The sequence below is a fragment of the Echinops telfairi genome, unplaced genomic scaffold, assembly GCF_000313985.2.
Source record: "Echinops telfairi isolate 266 unplaced genomic scaffold, ASM31398v2 ScPeMD7_7469;HRSCAF=8507_0, whole genome shotgun sequence".
NCBI lineage: Eukaryota > Metazoa > Chordata > Mammalia > Afrosoricida > Tenrecidae > Echinops > Echinops telfairi.
Genome location: NW_022111372.1, coordinates 25,747,785 through 25,768,102, shown reverse-complemented (window position 1 = coordinate 25,768,102; position 20,318 = coordinate 25,747,785). Strand labels below are relative to the sequence as shown.

Below are 20,318 nucleotides of genomic sequence, written 5' to 3'. Positions count from 1 at the left end.
AGTGAGGGCCTTTAGCTGAGTGGGAGCTCAAAATCCATACAGATATCTATCAAGGAGAACCGCGTTTGATTCTGGACCAATATACCTCACATGAGGAGAGCTTCCAAAAGTTCATGGGAAAATAAAAGCCAATGGAACTTTCCGTGAACTTTTTGAAGCCCTTTTGTACAAAGCCACCCACCTCTGCCAGTTCCCTGGTGGCCCAGAGGTTTACATGTTGGGCTGCTGAACACAAGGTCAACAGTTCAAACATACTGGCTGTCCATGGGAGAAAGATGGGCTCTCTGTTCCCATCATTATTGACAGTCTTGGAAACCCACAGGGGCAGTTCTACTCTGTCCTATATGGAGGGTCACTATGAGTCAGATGAACTGGATGATGGTGAGCAGAGTTTATCTGTCAGTGGAAGTTTGCATGTTGCTATTATGCTGAACAAGTTTTAGTGGACTGTCCAGACTAAAGCCCACTATTAAGAAAGGCCTGGAGATCGACTTCCAGAAAGTTATCACATCTAGGAACTAGAGGAGAGTTGTATTTTTCATCATTGTTACATCACACCCTGACTGGCTCATCTCCTCCCCGAGACCCCTCTGCCAGGGGATCTCCAGTGGCCTACTGATGGGCTTTGGGTCTCCACTTCGCACTCCCCCCATCATTCACTATGGTAAGATTTTTTGTTCTGATTGATGCCTTATACCTGATTCCTTCGACACCTCGTGATTGCATAGGCTGGTGTGCTTCTTCCATGTGGGCTTTGTTGCTTCTGAGCTAGATGGCCGCTTGATTACCTTCAAGCCTTTAAGACCCCAGACGCTATACTTTTTGATAGCCGGGCACCATCAGCTTTCTTTGCCACATTTGCTTATGCACCCATTTGTCTTCAGTGATCCGTTCTACACCTAATGATCACACAGGCTGATATGTTGTTCCATGTGGGCTTTGTTGCTTCTGAGCTACATGGCCGCCTGTTTACCTTCAAGCTTTTAAGACCCCAGACGCTATATCTTTTGATAGCCGGGCACCATCAGCTTTCTTCACCACATTTTCTTATTCACCCGCTTTGTCTTCAGCGGTTGTGTCGGGAAGGTGAGCATCATAGAATGCCAATTTACTAGAAGAAAGTATTCTTGCATTGAGGGAGTACTTCTCTCAGGCTTATTATAGTATCCATAGATCTTCTCTCTTTGAAGCCAAGAAGGGGTTATCTGCAGCCCTCTAAAATGGTGGCAGGAGCCTCCTAAGAAGGGTTACCCTAAAACTAGGGTACAGGTTCATCAGCCACAATCTTCCCTTCTCAAAAGCCCTAAGGGCACCCTGACCTAAAGCTGAAGATCAGAGAAGAGCTCTCAACCTTTAATGCAAGGATCACCTGGGGATCTGGTGAAAATGCAGATTCTGATTCATTCGCTCTAAGACAGAGCCCATTTCTGACAACTTCCCAGGTGATGCTACTGGTCCAGCTGGCTGTCGAATAGCATCATGAGAAGTGAGGGCATACAGCTCACCGGGTTCACCTGGCAGTGAAGTCAGATACTGAGAGGCAAGGGCAAATGGGCAATGGTCTCCCCAGACGTCTCGTATGATGCACATTGACTCCAGCTGAATGCATCCACTCAGATACTGCCTTGTTCAGTGATTCTAGGAGCATAGCGATTCTGGGTTTCCCATAAGTCAACTTGCAAAGGAGTCCAGCAATTATGTTTACAACCCAGCATTATTATTATTTTTTAAATTAATAAATCCTTTTTATTGGGGACTTTTACAGCTCTTAAAACAATCCATATACCAAATGTATCAAACACATTTGTACACATGCTGCCATCTTCATTTTCCAAACATTTTCTTTCTGCTTGAGCCCTTGGAATTAGCTTCTCCCAAACACACCTTTTAGCTTGGTCTTTCTCATCTCAGGGAGAAATTACACTAAGTTACTCCATAAATGAGGTCAAGCTTCATTAACAGTCACAGAGTGGCAATCCTCTAGAACAGGGCAAGTGGGAGGGCTGCATCGATAATTCATGTGATTTTATGGTAATGCAGCATTTACTAACAATTGGGATTACAACATTTCTACTCTCCTCTCTGTGTGCTAAGGGGGATTAACAGTAACAACTCCACAAACCCACTGTTGTGGAGTAGATTCTGACTCACAGTGACGGGATACAGGATTTCCCAGGCTGTAAATCTTTACAGGAGCAACTCCCATGGAGCAGCTAGCAGGTTTGAACTGCTGACGCTGCAGTTAGCAGCCCAACTTGTCATCCACTATGATACCAGGGCTAAGGTAGCTACAGTTTGGGTTGAGGGGTGGAACTGAAGAATTTATGAATAAACAAAGAGCAGAGGCATTTTGACTATAACCAATGTCCTAGATTCTACCACTTGAATTTCTTCTAAGATAGTACAGGAAGCCTGATTTCTCTTCTAAAATTACAGTGAGACCTGTAAGGGCACTCGCTTTTCCAGGTCTCAAAAGATTTTGATCCAGCATTAATTTTACAAGTAGATCCATCGCAGCCCAAATTATTCCATCAGCCCAGCATCTTCTTATGCATGTTAATAAGCTTGAGTATCTTTCCTATTAACCTCTCTTGGATTTTTTTTCTTAATGGCTTAACCAGGTCATCCCTCAGATTTCTTATCACATAGACCGACTGGATTGTTCACACATGTTCGTAGGTCACAGTGGTGAATTATGTGGGTGGTGGAGGGGGTGGTTGTCTTAAGACAGTGGTTCCCCAGTGGTCTGACCACCTTTCACAATGACCCAAGAGAATAAAAACCCAAAACAACATGACGGCCAGACGCTCCACTCCCATAGACGGTGTTTAATTATTGCCTGTTTGGGTACACCTTTCAAATCCAGGCAATCCTAATTAACATTCCATTCCATTTACAACCAGGGTTGAGAGCTGTTTTCTGCCCAAAACAACAGTTTTCCAAAACCCAGAGGAGGGAAAGGAGGAGCATGCTCGCTGGCCTTCCTCAAACTCACCTGCATGCAGAGTAATGGCACCAGATGTCTGAGTGCTGGTGCCTCAGCAGTGACCCTGGGAAAGGGCTGATGTCCAAGCAGGATTGGAGGGGGTTGGGGGTTGGGAGATGACTGACGGCCCACCCCTGCTCATTCGGAGCTGCAGCCTGACCACACATAATAGAGGTGTTGAGCACATTTCCTCAGACCTGCAACTGTAGGAAAGAGTACAACTGGCCCTGTGAGTTTCTCAGACTTGAACTTGGACGGGAATAGAATGCTCCATCATCTTCCCACAGAGTGGCTGGTGGTTCCAAACTGCTGGCCTTGGGATTAGCAGCCTAACAGATATCCACTACACCACCAGGGCTCCTGAGAACCCAGACAGGGACAAGAAGAAAGTCGGCGCCGGGCAAATCTGGCCACGATTGGTGTCAGTTGCCTTCCATTCTGCTCCGATTCATAGCCACCAGGAGCAGGTTGCCCAATAAGCAACCTTTCACATGTGAAATTGTTCCTTGCAGATTACTAATCACAAGTAAGCCCAGGCTTATGTTCCTTAACTAGGCGCTCCTCCCTGTCAGGGATTAGAAATTTGAAAAGAGGCTGTGGTTCTGTGGGGAGGGGTGGGGAGGTTGGGAGACAGACAGATGCCAGCCAGATCCAGAAAATAGAACCTTTGATGTAGTGAAAAGCAATGTGAAAGTGTTCATTGCAGATCAGTAAGTAAGCACAAGTAAGCCTGTGCTTTTATTTATAAGGGTAACCCAACAGTGCATACTTAACAAAAAACCCTCATTGCCATCAAGTCCATGCCGACGCATAGTGACCCTATAGGACAGGGTAGAATTATTCCTGTGCCTTTCTGAGACTGTTACTCATTGTGGAAGTAGAAAGCCCTATCATTCTTCCCAAGAGTAGCTGGTGGTTTCAACTACTGACCTTTTGGTTAGTAGACCAACGTGTAACCACTACAGACACCTGGGGTCCTGGCACAGTGCTGGTAAGAGTGGAATGTTGTCTGGTCCTGACCCACCTGCACAACCATTGGTAGGTCTGAGTCGATTGTTGACCCATTGTTATGGGTGTTGGGTCGATACATCTCATGGAGAGTTTCCCTAGTCTTAGCGGATCCTCTACATCACCAACCGCAATGCACCTTCCTGGCAATTGCTCTTTCGTGACGGCAGGTCCAGAGGAAGCTGTGAGTCTAAGCCGCCCTCCTTTGAAGGAGCATTCTAGTTTGTTTTCTTCTAAGACATGTTGCTCATTTCAGCGGAACTTCAATAACTGTTGGACTGAATTCCGTTCAGCGGTCCCCATATAGATTGGCATTCTATTAGTTAAATGTGGGGGCTGTCCCCCAACATTCTAAGACTGTGTATTGGTTTCCACTACCATCCTCCCCCTGTCTGCTCTCAAAATATCTGAGGGAAAAGTCACACCCAATCCAGTGATTTACCAACTTTCACGTACAACATAACAACCTGCAGAGTTTTTTTCCAACACCCTCTGAGTTTCTGACTGGGGAGGTTTGGGGTGGGGTTAAGACATTTGTATTTCTGACAAGTTCCCTCATGATGCATGTTGCTCCAGGGATGGCACTTTGAGAACCGTGTTCTATGTGCAGGTATGATTGACATTGATGGTAGCTTTCAAAAAGGATTAGCAAGGAGGCGATATGTGTCACAGAGGAAACCCACACAAGATTATAATGTAAGCAAGCGGAAAAAGTCCATTACCAGGGGACCTGGGTGCCAGCCCAACACGGCCCAGCGTAGCTAAGCGACTGTCGATCCTCATTTTCCATTGCTGAATCTCGGTTAAAGCACTCGTCAGTTAATTGAAAGATTAGTGGTTCCCGTCTCTGAAGAAAGGCCTGCCAACCTGCTGGAATTAACGTTAGACACTGCGGCCATTAAAGACCGTGTGGAGCACAGGTCTATGCAGACACGTGCAGGGTCACCAGGAGTGGGCGGTCCTACCAGACTGCCGGGCAGTGGCCCGCGCTGAAGCCTGCTGTTGATGTAGCGTGTGTGGTTGAAACAGATTCTGTTTTTAAAAGGAATGAGACTTCTTATGCGGAGATTTAAAAAGATATCTCAAAAGAACCATCACCTAATTAAAAAAAGTTGAATTCCCAATTTTAAAATTCACTTGATGAAAGGATTAAGAGAATGGATACTGTGGAAAGCTAATTTTCTGAATGATCAAAGAGAGACACTATCTCAGAACATGGAACAACACTTCAAAGAAATGAAAATCAAGAAGGAAAATACAAGAGCCAAGGAAGACAGGTTCAAGATTATTAGCTATTAGGAGAATACTGACTAATGAATATCGACTATTAGAAGTTCCAGAATAAAAAAGAGGGGTGGGGGTGAGGATGAGAAAAGAAAAAGAAAAACAAATGGAAGAAAATGCTCTTTAAATGGAATTTTGGGACCAATTTTTTAACCTAGAAAGTACATTCTAATATTCAACCAAACCACAGTAATAATAGTAATTTAAGGGGGGAAAAGAATCATACCTGGCCATAATCTAGGGAAATTCAAAAACTCTGATGGTGCTGCCCATAAACATTGGACTGCCAATTACAAGGACTGTGGTTCAAATCCCCCAGTTGCTCTGAAGGAGAAAGTTGAAGCTGTCAGCTCCCATCAAGACTGATAGCTGAATTGGTGTATTTCCTCCTTGGAGGTGGGAGACAACTTCTTCTCTTGGAAGACATCCCTGTGGAGAAGACACATGGAGAGAGGCTGATGGCGCCAGACCTCTGGAGCCGGAGAAGCCATGTGGAGATCCCTGCCAGTGCTGAGATGCTTACAATGACGCTGGATCCACAAGACTTCGCACCCACTGGCCTGTGATCTTCCTGCATTCTGTATCATTGCATGTGTTTCCTTAGTCTGAAGAGAACTTTTAGATTGGTATCGGACATATGGGCTAATATTGGACTTATGGACTTGATCTGGACTGGGCTGGATGTTTTCTCAATGTTCAATTGCTCTTATATATAAATCTGTTTCTTATGCAAAAAAAAAAAAAAAAGACTGATAGCTTTGGAAACCCGTAGAGGTCTACTGGGTCCTGGAGTGTTGCTGTGAGTCAGAACTGACTTGCTGGCAGTGGGCTTCTGTAATAGTCTATTAACGGACTCCTCGTGGTGCTGTGGGCTCAGGGTTAGGCTGGTGCAGTGTGAGTCCACCAATGGCTCTTTGGGAGAAAAGGGTGACTTCCTTGTGTCATAAATACTTGAAGCCCCAGGCATCCTATGAAGCAGCTCCTGTCTGCCCTCCAGGGTTGCTAGGAGACCACACTGACAGGAGGGCAGAGAGTTGGTTTGATTTGGTTTACAGTCTATTATGTGCACAATAACATTCTGAAGAAAGGTTAGAAATATTGTGAGAATCACCAAAATGTTTCACAGACACCAACTGAACATGTGCCATTGGAAAAATGGTGCCAGTAGACTTGCTCGATAAAGGGTAATGCAAACCTTCCACCTGTAAAGAACACAGTCGTTGTGAAGCTCCATGCATTGAGATATGCTTGTAGTTCTTTCAAAGAGTACAGCGCTGAGGGCAGACTTCTGCACTAATTGAGCTAAATCATCTGTTGGTTTGAAGAAGACATCAGGAGATATTTGGGGTTTAAGATTTAAAGGAAGAGCCATAACATGAACAGATATATGCACTCCTGTGTTCACTGCAGCATTGGGTACACTAGCAAGACATCGGAAACAGCCCAAATGCCCACCAGTAGAAGAATGGGTAAAGAAACATTGGTACATGCACACAATGGACCACTATGCACCGTGAAACAACGATAAGGAAACCACGAAACATCGCATGAAAGGAATGGACCTAGAGAACATTATGCTGAGCGATGTTAGTCAGTCACAAAAGGACACAAATTGTATGAGACCTCTACTATAAGGATAAAAACCAAGACATAGGCTTTCATATCAAAGGAAATCGACTTTGGAGGGTCCCAAGGGTGGGAGGGAGGGCCAGGGTGGGAAGAGGAGGCAACAGACTAGAAGGCTGACAGACTGACTTAGGTAAAAGGGTGAAAAAGAGCCATCCATTAAAGGGAGAAAGGAAATCAGAGAGGGGGTGAAATAGAATATGATGGGTGTTGAAGGGGAGTTTGAATTTCTGAATGCAGAGTTGATCGTCTGAAATGTAAATCCCCACCTAATTCATAATAGAAAGATTTCTTTAAAAAAATTATCTTAGGGCAAATCTCTCTCGCCTCAATAGCTCTAAAGAATCTGGATTCCATGAGAACTTGAAATTCTGTTCCTGTTTTTCCTCCTTTTGATCCTATGGAATTTTTGTTGTTGTTATTGTTCTAAACCCCTTTCTTGAGCCAATATCAGTTTTATATAAAAGAGCAAATATACATTGAGAAAATAGCCCAGCCCAGTCCAGATCAAGTCCATAAGTTTGATATTAGCCCATATGTCCAATACCAATGTGCAAATTCCTCTTCAGACTCATGAAACACATGCAATGACGCCAAATGCAGGAAGATCACAGGCAAGTGGGTGGAAACCCTTGTGGATCCAGTGGTGGTGGAAGCATCTCAGCACTGGTGTGGGTCTCCACGTGGCTCGTCCAGCTGCAGGGCTCTGGCTGCCATCAGCATAGCTCCATGGGTCTTTTCCACAGGAATGTCTCACAGGAAGTATGCCGGAGTCCCACCTCCAGTCAGCTGTTTACCTCCTTAGAGCCTCCAGATGAGGTCATCAAGCTGCGACCTGATTGACAGGCTACCACCCCTTCACTCTTCAGTCTCAAATTGACAACAGATCATGTCACTACCACAGAAACCATAATTATGTGAATGGATTTTAAGCTCTTCCTTAATCATAGCCCTGATACAAGGACAATTAGTTCTTGTGATATGGCCTTGTCTTACACTCACCTTTATGAGGTCACTGAAGATATAAGTGCCATAGCAAAGCGTGGTGAAGAAATCAGATGGTACCCAGCTATCAGGAAAAACATCTGGGTCTTGAAGGCTTATCTCAAAACAAGCAGCCGTCCATTAGAGGAATCACTAAGTCCACACAGAAGAAACACCCCATCATGTGTGATCCAAGGATTGTAAACAATAAGGTCCAAACCCCCCAAAAGAATGGTACCACTGCCCAAATTCTAAACTCCCGTTTTGGAGACCACTATGGATGATAGTGGAAACCCCAAATCCATTTACAGAGTCCCTAGTGGATGGAGTCCTCAGTGAATCCCCACTGCCCACAGACTGGGAATGTGAGCAGTCCTAATATCAGACAAAGAGCAAAGCAAAGATTTGCTCAGCAGCTCCGTGCAGACTGGAATACAACACCCTGCTGTCAAATCTCCCCTTTGGACGCACTGCCAATTTCACCTACATTTCTACTATCACTTGCTCTCCCTTAGATGGAGGTCTTTCACTGTTTGATAGGATCACTGTTGCCGGGTCATTTCCCTCCTCTCTCCCTGATATTTGCCTTTGTTTCACATGTTTTTCTGTGTGGGGAACCCCGGATTTATGAAGACAGTAGTTAACATAGTCATTACTTGGGGGCATGAAAGGGATGGTGGAGGAAATGGGAAGTCAACACTAAGGGTACAAGAAGGAAGAAAATGTTCCAAAGTTTCCCAACCCTTCTTAATATTGAACTAAGGAATTGTATGATGTGGTCATTATATCGCAATAAAACTAATTTTAAAAATACAGTTCAAGAAATAATGAAGCGTTCTTGTGCAGCAGATTGACCCAATGCATTGTTTGAGCTCTTGATGGCTGCTTCCAGGAGCAAGAAGAAATTCTCGACAAGGTCAATCTTCTATCCATTTATCATGATGTCAACTATCCGATAGAGAAGGATTTAAGACCAATCGCTTTCAATGAGATTCCCCAGCTGGCACAAACAGTTAAGCCCTGGACTATTTATTGACAAGGTGCTGGTTCACACCCACCCAGGGACCCCTCACAAGATACCCTGGCAACCTGCTTCTGAAAGGTCAAAGCTTTGAAGACCCTGAGCGCAGAACAGTTTCACTCTGTACACGTGGGGATGCTGTGAGTCCGAATCAACCTGCCAGCCAGTGGGAGCTTTCAAGGAGACATGCAGGACTGCTTTATAAAGATGAAAGGCACGCGTGCTCCCAACGGAAAGAGAGTCATGAACCATCATGCATGCCTTAATGACAGAGTTTTGACGCAGCACAGGCTGTCAAAAACCAACGATGAAATTGACAGATCCATCCTTGGAGACTTTTTTGACAATGCTATTTCAGAGTCAACAGATCAAGTTGTCAAACAAGAAGTGAGGATTTGGAGGAATTGAATAACAGACAAACAAGCCGACTCTCATAGATTTATGAACTAAATGGAGACTAAACTTAAGAAGCAAATTCTCGTCAGACGCTGACTGACGATTTCACAAAATGACCATGATTGAGCCACAAAGAACATCCTGGTCCATGTGGAAGGCAGAGTTGATAAAGAAAAAAAGTCCCTGTTCCAAACACTTAGAAATACTGATGAAATGAGGACACAATGATTTTGTGGCATAGCTGATCTCAAAAGCACGGGGGAGCCAGAAACAAAGGGGTAAGCGTCACACACAGCAGGGAGCAGTCACTAGGTCCCATAAACAGTCCACATCGGGCTGACGTCCGGGCTGGGATTCTGGCCTCAATCGGGAAGAGTTGCTCAGACTGGGGGTCCCGTGCAGCTTGGAGCTAGAACACAGTCACCACGAGTCACCTGATCCTGAGACTTGTAAGCTCCAGCTCCAGCCAGGAAGAACTGCCTTGTGTCCAGCCCGAACCGTGGCTGCCACTGAGCTGCCTCCAACCTCATGTGTCTAGGAACCTTGATGGCACAGCGGCTATGCGTTGGGTTGCTAACAGCAAGATCAGCAGTTCAAAACTACCAACCACTCCTCAGGAGAAAGATGAGGCTTTCTACCCACAAAAATAGCTGTTGTCCCAGAAACTACCAGGGGCAGTTTGACCCAGTCCTGTAGGGTGGCTATGAGTGGGCATCAATCGATTGATGGCCATGCGTTGGGTTTTGGGAGCCAGAGGACAGCGGGGCTTCACAGGGCTTTCAATGCTGTGATCTTTCCAAGGTAGATCATCAGCTGTGGGGGTAAACGGGGCAGGACCACCACCTTCCATGTTCATGGTCCGTGGGAGGATGCTGATGGCTCAGCCATGGGAGCTGAGGAAGCAATGGCTGGCCTGTCTCTCAGCCAGAGATAAGTGACACTTGCCTCCTGGTCCCTGACTGAAGCTGCAGGAGGCAGCAGTCTGCAAACTCATCAGTTACCTCATGTCCCCAGCCTCCCTCTCCCCTCTGTCTATGAACAACTTGCTTGATGTCTTCATGCTTCTTTGTAATCCTTCACATTGTGAACCGTCTCTGTGTAATCCCGTCACAGGTGCAGGCTACCTATGTGCAGGGAACGTATTTAAGCCTGGGCATAATAAAGATTGAGGATCTGGGGTGTCTGTCCTTCAGGGCCTCCTGCACTCCAACTTTGGCTATCCCTTTTCTTATCTATGTTTTTTGGTTGTAGATGGTGCCCTCTCGAACCCACTCGTATTGTGAGATAGGGCTGAACCCAATATTGTCCCACCATCAGCTCCGCTGGATTCCCTCCTGTAATCGACACTGTGCTGTGCTATGGTGTGGCCGTGAGTCAGTTCTGACTCAGAGCGATCCTGTAGGATCCTAGGCAGTCATCTTTATGTAAGGGCCAGATGGCCAGCTCTATTGTTCCTGGGGCCACCGCCAGGGGATTCAAACCACTGATCTTATGGTTCGCCGCCAAGCTCTTTTACCATCGCTCCTCCAAAGCTTCTAGAGAGAAGTGTATTCGATAGCAATTAGAATGAATGAATGGATCCCTAAGTTCCTTCCTCTACCTGAACTCAGAGCCTTCTACCCCACCTTCAGAAATGGGGCACAGGTACAAGACCACTGCTACCTAAACCATGTACTCAGTTCCTACAGAAGAGCCACCGAGAACTTCAAGAGTTTGCAAAACCTGCTTCTTTGCCTCATAGAGCGAGTCAGAAAAAACCCAGAGAAGCACACTTGGGGGGGGGGGGCGTTCTCTGCCCCCTTCCCTGCTTTGCCAGGCCCAGGGCACCCTGCAGATGAGCTGCTTCCAAAAACACCACCACAGCATCGGCCTGTCGGTGGACAGCACACCGTCCCCAAACGGGCCGCAGGCCGCCGCGGGCTCAGGTGCAAGGCCAGGCTTTCGAGACAAGAATCAGGGGCACGTTTCCAAAAGCAGTGCGCTTTCCGGAACCACAGCCTCCTTGTCTGAAATGAGGAACTAAGCGTGTGTGTTATCCTGAGACTCAAATGAGATAGAAATATAGCAACTGTTATAAGCCCGGGGGAGGGAACAACTGCCGTCAAGTGGACTTTAACACATGACGACTCCACTGGGTTTTCAACGGCTGATTTTTCTTCAGGAGTCGATCACCAGACCTCTCTTCTAACGTACCTCCGGGGACGCTGCCACCATTGACCTTTCCGCTCGCAGCCCAAGGTTTAGCTGTGTGCTACACTCAGGCGCGCCACTGTAACAAACAGCTGAGTGTTTTAGGTCAAATCAACTCAAGCACAGGGAGGGTGTTTGGGTTAAGATGGCAAACACAGTCCTTACTAGACTACTAACCTAGGAATCCCGGTGGCAGAGTGGCTGCTCCTTGGGCCAAGAACCTCAAGGTCAGCAATTCAAAACCACCAGTCAGCTTCCGTGAGAGAGATGGGGCTCTCTACTCCCACCGAGACAGGCTCGGACACTGACAGGGGCAGTTCCATTGGTGCAATGGCAGTGAGTAGACTGCAAACCTCAGGGCTGGTGGTTCAAACCCATCCAGGGTGGGGAAGGCCTGATTATCTGCTTCTTCCAAGGAAAGCCTGTGGAGCCATCCGACTCTGTAACACAGGGGGTTGGGGGGGCTTCACCATGAGTTGGAATTATCCATGGCAACAGATTTTGATTATGACAATATAGAACCACAAAGTCTCAATCCAAATCTGCCTTGGAAGAAATAAGAGCAGAGGGCTCTTCAGAGACAAGGGTGGCGAGACTTGTCTCACATACTGTGGACATGCTGTCAGGAGAGCCAGTCCCGGAGAAGGACATGCTGCTTGGTAAAGTGGAGGGGCAGCGGCAAAGAGGAAGCCCTTCAACAAATAGGATTGATGCCGCAGCGACGGGCTGCAACATCAGAGCAGTTGCAAGGATGCCACAGGAGCTCTGCAACATCAGAGCAGTTGCAAGGATGCCACGGGAGCTCTGCAACATCAGAGCAGTTGCAAGGATGCCACGGGAGCTCGCTCACACGCAGACGCTCTGAGTCAGAACCCACTCAGTGGCACCCAATGACAGAGGTTCCTTGTTTGGAAGTGAAAATAAAGAAATGCTCCGATGGCTTACTTTTATTTTGATTGTAACTGACAAACAAAAGGGCCATCACCAGTCATGGCAGCCCGGGTGAGGCGAGGAGTCTAGAGGCCTTTAAGGTTATGGCCATGTGGCCACAGGAGCGCAGAATGTTCTGAGGGGAAAATGCATGAGCCGGCTGCACCCTGCCTGGAAATGCCCCTGGGTGGGTGGGTACAAATGGCTTTTCAGGTTGGTGCTTCCAGTCCGCTCAGAGGCACCTCAGAAGCAGGGCTGCAGATGCACTTGTAAAGCATCAGCCACGGTGAGCGCGGAGCACAGCGAGACTCTTGATCCGACTCAGGCTGTCACAAACCGACGCCATCCATTGGTTGACGGGCATGTTGATTGCTTCTACTTTGGGGCTATTATGAATAATGCTTTTGAATAAAGACATCTTTTTAAAAAAAATCATTTTATTGGGGGCTCATACAACTCATCGCAATCCATCCATCCATCCTTTGTGTCAAGCACATTTGTACATTTGATGCCATCATCATTCTGAAAACATTTGCTTTCTACTTGAGCCCTTGGTATCAGCTCCTCATGTTTTCCCCTTCCTTCCCCCACTTTCCTCCCTCCTGAACACTTGATAATTTATAAACTATTATTATTTTGTCATGCCTTACACTATCCAATGTCTCCCTCCATCCACTTTTCTGTTGTTCGTCCCCCAGGGAGGGGGTTATATGTAGATCCTTGTCATCGGTTCCCCCTTTCTCCCCCACCTTCCCTCCACCCTCCAGGTATCGCTCCTGTCAACTCTGGTCCTGAAGGGATCATCTGTCCTGGATTCCCTGCGTTTCCAGTTCCTATCTGTACCAGTGTAAGGACACCTTTTTAATTTATCTTAGATACCTCCCTAGGAATTGCTGGCTCGGATGGTAACTCCATGTTTTACATTGTAGTTTTATTATCCCTTTTGAGGAATTTTGACATTTTCCCTGAAATCACTGCATCATCTCAGATTTCCACTAGCAATATGTAAGGCTTGCAACCTCTCCGCATCTGGAGAATGCTTTCGAAAGCAAACTGGTGAGCATTGGAGGAGCCCGGTGCCATAGTGCTCACAGATTAGGCTGCTAAAACCAGCGGTCGGCAGTTTGAAATCACCACCACTCGCTGTGCAGAGAAAACTCTTTACTCCTGTAAAGAGGAACAGGCTCAGAAACCCACAAGGCAGCTCTGCCCTGTCCTACAGGGTTTCCATGGTCAGCATCGACTCAACGGCCGGTGTGTTTGGCTTGTTTGCTTGTTTTGGGGTGACCACTAGAACTCCAGGAAATGGGATCGTTAGTATTCTCACCCCTTCTTTGCTAACGATCTCCTTTCTTTTGGTTTTAGACATTTTATTGAGGGCTCTGACAGCTCTTGTAATGTGGTATGTTGTGGGGGGCAACCTCCACCACTAATCTCGGGTTCAGTAAGCACAATTGTATGGTTGAGATATGTAAATATTATACTAAAGTCATCGAGAGCATGAGAAATAAGAGTCAAAGAATGGAGTCAGACACATTTCATGGCAGCGATGCTCCCCTCAGCGCCGCTTGGTGGTCCACGTGGAGAGAGGGGGAAGGGAAGGGGGACAAGGGGAAAGGGAACCAGGGGAGGAGAGGGAAGAGCCGAGAGAGAGGGAGGGGACGAGACTGTCTATTGCTAATCCAGGCCTATATGCCTTTGGGGGCATGCAAGCCCACTAATTACAGGTAAAGACATATGTCACAGGAAGGGGTTGCACTATAGGTTATACAGTAATGGAAGGGGGTGATCTAGGTGATCCATGCAATAGGAAGAGGCGGGATTGGGGGTATACATGTGACAATATGGGCGGATCCTAGATTTAGGATGGCAGCTTAACTTTGGATGTCACTGAGCAGGTTTGACCTGTTCTCTGGGTCTCCATAGGAACCATTATCAGTAGGGTGTAAACCCCACCTATAGGAACCAAATAGATGACTGCAGGCCTGTCCATTGTCCTTAACAGCAGGGAGCGGGCGCCCACTCCCTGGTGACTGACTGTCTTCAGTGAGGATGTCTGTAAGCATCTGACCTCCCCGCACATTGTAACAATGCATAGAATAATTGTATCAAGCACATCTATACATATGTTGCCATCATTTTTTCCCAGACAACTACTTTCTATTGAGTCCTTGGTGTCAGCTCCTCTTCCACCCCATTTCCTCCCCACCCCCCGCCCCTTGATAAATTATAAATTATTATTATATTCATATATTACACCAACTGCTGTCTCCCTTCCCCTGTGGTTTCTGTTGTTCATCCCCCTGGTGGGGGCGGGGGTGGGTGGGTTATATGTTGATCATTGCAATTGGTTCTCCCTTCCTCCCCTTCTCTCACCATCTTCCCCCTGCCCTCCTGCAAAGAGACCGGTGGTCTCAAACTGCTGACCTGGTGGTTAGCAGTTCAACTCATAACCACGACACCACCAAGGCTCCTTCAAGAACCACCAAGGCTGGAAGAAACCGGCTTGGGTGTGAGGCATAAGGTTGTCTGTACTTTCAGTCACATGTCCGCTTGGGCTGAGCTGGAAGGGATCGGAGCTCTTTTGAGTATAAAATGTAATTCTCTTGGCCACAGGCAAAAGCAAACAAACAAAAGCCCAACAGCCAAACATCATAGTACAAAATAACAAACAAGACGCTTGCTACATCTTGTTTCCCCACAATCAACTAGCTACAAAGGGAGAGAGAACCAACTGAGTATTCTTTCCTGCGATGCTTCCCTGTGCAATTCAAAACGCAAGGCTATAGAGTCATAAAATTAAAGATGCAGTAATGGAGGAGATGAAAAAGCAGGGCGACTACAAATAGGCTTGATTCCTCCATCTGAGCAAGATAAAAAAGGAGCTAGTTAATGTGAGCTGCTTCTCTTTCAAAACCAGAGCATAATCAAAGGCAAACAGGCTCACAGACACAGCCAAGATAGAACTGCAAATTTCAGCTGTGATGGAGAGATGCATGAACAAACAGCCCCGCCCTGGCCCTGACCAGGAGGAGAAGCACGGCATCTTGCTTTATAGAGGAGAGACCTACGAGAAGTCCAGGGCCCTTTGGGTGCATGCTCTCCTGCAGCCTAACTTACAGCCGTTAGCCTACCTCACACCATGTGTCCGTGGCCCCCGACTTCAGTCTCTTTGGAATCTTTACAACTTGCTCCATGGCTCCTGGAAGAGCCTCCAGATAACTCTGAGAATCATTCCAAACAGCTAATTCCTGCTGTCTGGATCCCAGCGGCTAACCTAAAAGGCTGGAGGTTCGAGTCCCTCAGAAGCACCAGGCAAGAAAGGCCTGGAGATCGACCTCTAAAGAAACCACCATTGCAAACCCACTCACAGACAGTTCTCCCAGTCTTGGGCTTTTCTTATTATTCTCTTGGTGAAGCCTTTCGATGTACGCTGGTGTTTTATCTTCAGTATTTCCCAATTTTCAATTTGTGCTACCTCTGTGTTTGTGTCTTTCCCTATTTCCAAAAGCCTATGTATTCCCTGCACCAAAGTTCTTAGGTTTGTCCTAATTCCCTCATTAGTGGCCCTAATAGTTTGTGATTGTACCTTGAGGTCTGTGAGACACCTTGAGTTTATTCTTGTGCATAGAGTGAGATAAGGACCTTGCTTCATTTTTCTGCGGGTAGATATCCATTTTTTATCCAGCACCACTTGTTGAAGGGGGCACCCACTTCCTATTTGATATTTTTTGGACCTTTATCAAAGATCAATTGTCTGTATGCTAATGATTTCATTTCTGAGTTTTCAGTTCTTTTCCATTGGTCTGAATATCTGTCATTATGCCAGTACCATGCGGTTTTGACCAATGTGGCTGTATAGAAGGTGCTAACGTTGGATAAAGCAAGCCCTCCAACTTGGTCCTTCTTCTTCAGGAGTTCTCTGCTAATTCTGGGCTTCTTCCCTCTCCATATGAAGTTGGTCACCAGTTTTTCCAATTCTTTGAAGAAGGATGTTGGTATTTGTATTATGATAGCATTAAACTTGTATAGTGTCTTGGGCAGTGCTGACATCTTTACTATATTAAGTCTTCCAACCCACAAGCATGGAATATCCTCCCATTTGTGGAGTCAGTCTTGGTTTCTTATAATAGTGTTCTGTACTTCTCCTCCTACAAATCTTTTGGGTTTGGGGTTAGGTATACAGTGAACCCTCGCCACTTCGCGCCTCGACTTCCGCGGCTTCACTCTATCGTGGTTTTTGCGTAACAGCACCCACTGCCTACACCGGCTCCTTCAGAGGAAAAAGACGGTGACCCACCTGTAGAGTACATCCCTTAAGTCATTTCATAGGCTATTGATTACAGTATTTGTAAGAACTATGTATAATAATACTGTATGTGAAATATGTAATACTGTAAACTAGATGCCATAAATAATATAATAAATAATAAATGATAATTGTAACGTCCAAAATGTTTTACTGTATTTTCCCTTTTTCGTTTAATAAATTGGGTAATACGAGTGTAATGGTGACTAAAGGGTGTTTTTTCATGTTCTCTATGCTCTAACTATGAAAATATTTGATTTACAAATAAGGAATCCTACTTCGCGGAATTTCATTTATCACGGTAGGGTCTAGAACCGATTAACCGCGATAAACGAGGGTTCACTGTATCCATAGGTATTTCAATGTGTGCTTGGCTATTGCAAAGGGTACTACCGGTCTGATCTCCTGTTCCACGGACTCATCCGATGTATATAGTAGTCCAATAGACTTCTGTTTGTTGATCTTGTATCCTGCCCCTCTGCCATATTCCTCTATTACTCCCAGTACTTGTGGGGTTTTCCATATATAAAATCTTATCACCTGGGTATTACGATAGTTTCACCTCTTCTTTCCCCAGATAAATACCTTTGATGTCTTTCCTTTGCCTTACGGTGTTAGCTAGGACCTCCAGTATGATGTTAAATGAGTGGGGACAAGGGTCAACCTTGTATGGCCCCCTTTTTCGGTGGGATTGTTTCATCTTTTCCCCATTGACTACCATGTTGGCTGTTGGCTTTTCATGTATAGTTTGTATGATTTGAGGAATTTTCCTTCCATTCCTATCTTCCTGAGTGTCTTAAACAGGAATGGGTGTTGGATGTTGTCGAATGCTTTTTCTTCATCTAGTCATGTTATCATGTGTTGTTTTTTTCCTTTTTCTAATCAAGGTGATGGACTTTCAGATGCTGAACCATCCTTGCATCTCTGGAATGAATTCCACTTGGTCGTGGTGAATTATTCATTTTATAAAATTTGTATTCTACTGGCCAGTATTCTGTGAAGGATTTTTGCAACTATCTTCATTAGGGATATCAATCTGTAGTTCTTAATTCTTGTGGTGGTTGTGAAGGGGCAGTGTTGATCAAGTGCAATGTATCTGAGAGAAAGTACTAAGAGTTGAATGAAGGACGAACATGATGGTGGAACAGGAGGAAAGTAAAAAGAAATAGAGGAAAGAACTAAGAGGCAAAAGACATTTATAGTGGTACAAATATAGGCATGCACATATGTAAATATATAAACATATTAACAGGGATATATGTGTATGTACATATATTTAAATGTTAAGTATTAAGGTAGCAGACAGGCATTGGGTCTTTACTCAAGTACCCACTCAATGCAATAACCTGGAATTCTGTGATGTTCACTTTCCCCACACAATCTCTGAAAACAAAGTGGGTACATAAGCAAATGTAGTGAAGACAGCTGATGGTGCCTGGCTATTAAAAGATATAGTGTCTGGGGTCTTAAAAGCTTGAAGTTAAACAAGTAGCCATCTAGCAGAGAAGAAACAAGCCCACATGAAAGAAGCACACCAACTGTGTGATCATGAGATATCGACAGGATTATGTATCAGACATCAAAACACCCCAAACAAACAAATATATTGATGCAAATGGTGGGGGTTGGAGAGGAGACCCAAAGCCCATCTGCAGACAATTGGACATTCCCTCACAAAATGGTCACAAGGAAGGAATGAGTCAGCCAGGGTGCTGCATAGCACCAATGGAACACACAACATTCCTCTAGTTCTTTAATGCTTACCTCCACCCCCCACTAACATGACCCCAGTTCTATCTTACAAATCTGACTAGACCAGAGCATGTACACTGGTGCAGATAAGAGCTCTCAACACACGGAATCCAGGAAAGATAAAACCCACAGGTTAGGGTAGGAGGGTAGGAGGGTAGGAGAAGGTGGAGGGAGAAGTGGGAGAAACGGGAAACTGACTACAAAGATCGACATATTAACGACCACCACCCCCTACCCCCACAGGGGGACCAGCGACAGAAATGTGGGTGATGGGAGACAGTGTAAGATATGAAAATAATAATAATTTATTATTAATCAGGGGTCCATGAGGGTGGGAGGATGGGGGAAGGAGGGAAAAAAGAGGAGCTAATACCAAGGGCTCAAGCAGAAAGAAAATGTTTTTAATATGATGGCAACATATGAACAAATGTATTTGATACAGTTGATACATGAATCATTATAAGAGCTGCAAGAGCCCCCAATAAAATGATTTATTGATTTAAAAAAGAAAGACACAGTTCTCTGACATATGAGTTGGAATATATTTGAGACCTTGGGGGAAATAAATGAACTATGAAACCCAGGACCCCATCCAAGGGTAAAATGCAGTCTTGGCACTGTGCTGCATGCTATAATTTAAGAAGGCAGCCAGTTCCTTATCAAGTCCCCATCTGTTGGCCCTTGGGAAACAGAAGAGGCTATGTTCTGAGAAAGAGTTGGGATGCGGTGCCAACACCATACTAGTTAGTATCTGAGGCGTGCCTGTGGCCCAGTGCCTGAGGCCGAGTGGGCAGCCCCCTGCACCAGGCACTGTCTGTGTGACAACCAGACGTTTGAGGGTGGCTGGGTCACTCACACCCAGGAACTTCCTCCACGTGGGCCTCTTCTCCCAGGAGCCATTGAGCCCTGCTCACCATGGCAACCCTCTGGTCACTGGTTCACTCCTAGACACGCATTCTAGCGGCAGCTCGGTGGCACCCTCACCAAAAAACTGGCCCCACTTCATTTTAAAGCCTTTCCCTGTCATCCTCTGCCCTCCAGAGTCCCTGCCTTCTGATCCCAGTGGACGGCTGGCGCTCCGCCAAGCATGCTACTCCAGGGGCAACCCCTGCTGCCGCCCACCTCCCGCCACCCCACCCCAGGTGGCACCTCCAGCTCCCCAGTCTCTCTCGGCCTTAACTCCTCTACTCCAGGAGGCTTTACCCAAATCGCTGGAGAACTGTCTTCCCCAGAAGTCCTCCACCTCTAAAATCTTCTTCTCCGGCTTGGCATCTGCATCCATCCGGGCTCTGGTTTTTGCCTCCTAGCTATTATGCCAGTCGGGGGTCCCTGCTTTCCCTCCTGGAAGCCCTGGTCTCACCCATGGCCTCCCCTGCAGACCTTGCCTTCGGCTAGTTGTAAATGTGAAGAAAATCCAAGTATGGCTTGCTCGCCTAGTGGTTGGCTGACTGTGTATTATTACACGGACTTTCAAGTGATGACCAGCTACTTATCTGATTCAGAGGGGACCCCATGCCAGGCTCTTAAAGCTATGTGCTTTAGTGTACTTCCCCTGGCTGACAAAGTATTACTTTCCCAAAAAGTAATAGGCTCCTTTTTGCTTCCCCAAACTCCAAGACCATTTAGAGGGGACATGATCAGAGTCCCTGGAGAATGCCAAATGAAGAATTATTTGGGGGAAGCTAGAGAGATGGATGCACCAGCTTCACCAGTATACAGACCTAGGCAAAGGATACTTTTAAAAGCAATAGTGAGTGTCACATTTAGAGTTTTCACTTGATATAGGGCTCTGTGATTTTGTAACAATCCTTTTTGACTTACCCTCATACGAT

General features: G+C 46.0%; 1 pseudogene; it reads right to left on the bottom strand.

The window, feature by feature from the left end:
- Window positions 1–19,768, bottom strand: part of LOC101660298 — a 140,394-nt pseudogene extending 120,626 nt beyond the window's left edge.
- Window positions 19,769–20,318: the final 550 nt, after the last annotated feature.